Source organism: Nanorana parkeri, unplaced genomic scaffold (assembly GCF_000935625.1).
Source record: "Nanorana parkeri isolate BGI_ZX_2015 unplaced genomic scaffold, ASM93562v1 scaffold1944, whole genome shotgun sequence".
NCBI lineage: Eukaryota > Metazoa > Chordata > Amphibia > Anura > Dicroglossidae > Nanorana > Nanorana parkeri.
The window spans coordinates 104,065-108,536 of NW_017308212.1; the positions used below are offsets into that span (position 1 = coordinate 104,065).

The 4,472-nt window shown below is 48.4% G+C and overlaps 1 protein-coding gene across 1 annotated transcript in view; it reads left to right on the plus strand.

Moving 5' to 3' along the window:
* OTOF (otoferlin) overlaps positions 1-4,472 on the plus strand; it is a gene marked incomplete at its 3' end in the record, with an annotated part of 174,181 nt that overhangs the window by 22,660 nt on the left and 147,049 nt on the right. The gene's annotated exons all lie outside the window — the stretch shown is intronic.

A 4,472-nucleotide genomic window follows, 5' to 3' on the forward strand; every position in this document is an offset into this window, starting at 1 on the left:
GGACATCACTGCATGGGCTCGGCTACACTTCCAAAAATCACTGTCTGTGAACACAGTTAGCCGTTCCAACCAAAAATGCCAGCTAAAGCTCCATCATGTAAAGAAGAAGCCGTATCCAAACATAATCCAGAAACTCCGCCTGGTTTCTGGATTCCGACCCAGAGAAGCGTTGGCCCCTTCTCTGGGCCAACGCTAATTTAACATGGTCTGTCACAAAGTGTAAAACTGTTCTGTGGTCAGACGGATCGAAATTTTACATTCTGTTTGGCAATTATGGGCGCAGTGTCCTCCATACTAAAGAGGGGAGGGACCTTCTGGGTTGTTATCAGCACTCGGTTCAAAAGCCTGCATCTCTGATGGTATGGGGGGTGTATTAGTGTGTATGGAATGGGGAGCTTGCACATCTGGAGAGGCTCCATCAATGCTGAAAGATATATCCAGGTTTTAGAGCGGCATGTGCTCCCATCCAGGCGACGTCTTTTTCAGGGAAGGCCTTTTATATTTCAGCAGGACGATGCTAAACAGAACTAATGCATCTATGTCAACAGCATGGCTTCGTAGTAGAAGAGTCCGGGTGATTAACTGGCCAGCCTGCAGTCCAGACCTTTCACAATTGAAAATATTTGGCGCATCTTGAAACGAAAAATACAACAGAGACCCACGACCAGGGGCGTCCCGAGGCTGGGTGACACGCTGGGTGTTCTGATACCTGCCGGCGGCGATCTTGGTGATGGGATGCTGGCAGAGAGAGGAGGTGACAGTCACCCGGCGGGATAAGGTATGTCGCCGGGTCCCCTCCTCTCTCCTGATACTGTCAGGCGTTCGGTCCATGACCGAGCGCCCGACTTTTCAGAGGGGGCTGACACCAAAATCACTGTGAGTCATTTTGGTGTCACCCGGGTGCGGGCCGCACCCCCCTTGTGACGCCACTGCCCAGGACTGTTGAGCACTTAGAATCTTATATCAGGCAACAATGGGACAACATTCCTCTCCAAAAATTCCAGCAACCGGTCTCCTCAGTTCCCAGACAGTTACAGAGTGTTGTTAAAAGAAGAGGGGGTGCTACACCGTGGTAAACATGGCCCTGTCCCAACTTTTTTGAGACGTGTTGCTGCCGTCAATTTCAAAATGACCTGATTTTTTTTCTTAAAATGGTCCGTTTTCTCAGTTTAAACATTTAATGTTTTCTATTTTCTATTGTAAATAAAATTCGGGTTTGTGAGATTTGCAGATCATTGCATTCTGTTTTTATGTAGATTTTACACAGCTTCCCAACTTTTTTGGAATTGGGGTTGGACACTGGGGTTGCACACTGGGGTTGCACACTGGGGTTGGACACTGGGGTTGGACACTGGGGTTGGACACTGGGATTGGACACTGGGATTGGACACTGGGATTGGACACTGGGGTTGCACACTGGGGTTGCACACTGGGGTTGCACATTGGGGTTGCACACTGGGGTTGCACACTGGGGTTGCACACTGGGGTTGCACACTGGGGTTGCACACTGGGGTTGCACACTGGGGTTGCACACTGGGGTTGCACACTGGGGTTGACTGACACTGGGGGGTCTGACACTGGGGGTCTGACACTGGGGTCGGACACTGGGGTTGGGCATTTGGGCTGTGCATTATTTATCTCTGTGTTGTTTTATTTACCTCCAGGAATGAAGACATTGGGGAGGAATTTAACAGTGAGGATGAAGGGGGAGAGGGAGATAATAACAGCCAGTGCTCCTTGCTCTCTAGGTATATGGTGTGCCGGTTTGTCCTGCATGGTGTGCTGCATTGCGGTGACTTTGCTTTGCTGTGATTGCCAACATTTTAATAGATTTCCAGCAACACTTTAATGCTGAGTTTGTATACAGTAGACAATGATACATCGTTCCAGAAGACCATAGACCACTTTGTGGGTAGGTTTTCCTATATGAGTCACAAGATCAAATATACAGTATATGGTGGTCTATGGTCTTCTGAAATCTTACAAAAAAACTGAATAGGGGAAGACCCCGGCAAAGATACCAATGATAAATATATATACACTGAGTGACCAGATTATTATGACCACCCCATCAGTACTTTGTATGCTAGGTCAATTCTGATGTAATATCTAAATGTGTCCAAAGGCCACAAAGAATCGGTAGAGGAGCCCCGTGCATCTGAAAAGTACAAATGTGAAATGACTGCACTGAAAGCAGACGTCGCTGGGCTGAACTTCTCTTTGCCTCACTAGGTGGCACTAGAGAGCTGCGCAGCTTGCTCAGTGTTGGGTATACAGGATATTATATATTAGTATAGTAAAATTATGAACAATTGAAATTCTCACTGTGGATGTTGTTCTCAGCTGAGAATATTTTGTAATTAATTTGTAATTATTGTCATTTGCATGGGAAAATGTAACCCATTTGGCCATACAAGGTTAATTATGTCAGCAGCATCCCTCCCCTTTGTTTACGTGCAGCTGCGGGACAGGGAATGCCCCACTGTTGCTGGTCCGGCACTGTCGCTTTCCTTCCAGGTCCAAACCCGAGCTCATCCCTACTAAAGACATGCTGCAAGACACAGAGTCTGGGAACATGTTACAAGAGACTGCTAGAGATCAGTACCATTGCAGTCTCTTTACAAATCATTGCTCCCGCCACTGACTGACGTATTACAGGCAATGTAATAAGCAAACAATCACATTTAAAAACAATTGTAACCCATCTGGCACACAACAAATACCAAAAGGCAGTATGTGGCCCTCGAGGCCATAGGTTTTGTAACTGGGCCCTAAACAGACATGATGATAACAGGCTCACCCTTATAGAAAACCTGTACTGAGGGAAATATGAGGGTTGCTGTTGATGACCTCTTTCAGAAGATGCTGGTTGGCTGGTTCTTCTAGCCCACCTGGGAGTTTTGGGTCTTCCCACCCACTTTTGTGTGCCCCAGATCCCTCTGCTACATTTCCATAATAAACAATACATACATAATCTAGTAGGGATGGTGGGAGCCCCTCAAAATGGGTCCAGCAGTGTGCAAACCCAGGAACTCAACTCATAGATGGTGGTAACCTCTCAAAATGGGCAAAGCAAGTGTACAGACCCGGGAACTCAGCACAGGGATGGTGGGGGCCCCTCATAATGGGCACAGCGGGTGTACAGACCCGGGAACTCAGCACAGGGATGGTGGGGGGCCCTCATAATGGACACAGCGGGTGTACAGATCCGGGAACTCAGCACAGGGATGGTTGCAGCCCCCCATAATGGGCACAACAGATGTACAGATCCGGGAACTCTGTCTAGGGATCTCTCCATAGGGTCCCCTATGGAGTAATAGAGGAGACTGTGATCTTGTTTAACATCCCAGCAACTACCACACACAGAAAATATATCATTCTAAAGTTCCTCCCGTGGCGCCCAGCAAGAGTGACATCATCCTCTTTCCGCCCAGATCTAAGAAGATGATTCTGCACTGTGCCGAGGTTTCTTCTTGTGAGTTTTGGGCTACTCAACACTCCCGGGATATTCTTGGCAGGAGGACAAGGGGTGTTGTGTCCATGCCAAATTTAAGGAAAGGGGAGGGGTAGATTGCATTGAATAAGAAAACCTTTCCTGAAGTGCAAGGTCCTCCTCAAAGATATTTCTGGTGGTAATGATGCTGTTGTGTTCGGTGGTAGGATGGGAGCGGAGGATGAGAGTAGGTGTCTAGTCTAAGGCACCAGTAGCATCAGAAACAGCCCTCCAGCGTTCCTCGTACTGCGTACTTCTCTTCATACAAATTCCGAACTGTAATAACTGCACATTTGCCGGGAGCAGAAATCACAGATGTCAAACAAGAGACTCTTCAGAATGGCTGTGAAAAGCCCCCACGGTGGGGACCTGCACACAATGAATTTCCACTCCTTCCATCTCCCATCACTAACAGATATGTCGCTGAGAACTAGGACAGTGAACTGCTGCAGAGCATTGACGTTATTATTACCAATATTGTAGGCGAGCGCAAAGGCATGCAGGGGTAGTTCCTGTTGCATGGGAGCTAAAGGTTTTTTTCTGGATCAGAACTAGGTGTGAGAAGCAGAGCCTTAAAGAGGACCTGTACTTTGCCCATAAAATGCAGGCAGAAGGCAAAGGACTCACCACCATTATTACCTGTCGCCTCTGTGCAGCTGACCATGTTCCTGTTGCCTTGTTCTGCTCTGTCCTACAGAGAGATGGAAGTGAGGTGCTACGGATCCCCAATAGATGGTGAAGTTCTTAAAGGAGAACTATGAGATGAGTGATTTCCACTCACCTCATAGTTCTAGCCGACCTGTGACAATGAGACTGTCACAGGTCGGCTCAGTAGATCGGGAGGTGAGCGAACACATACCAGGTTCGCTCACCTCTCGATCCTGTCACGGCTCTCTGCCGTGACAGGGGAAGGGGCTGGATTCCCCCCTCCCCGCTCCGCTCCGCCAGCGCTGACTGGCGGAACGGCAGGGGGAGGGGG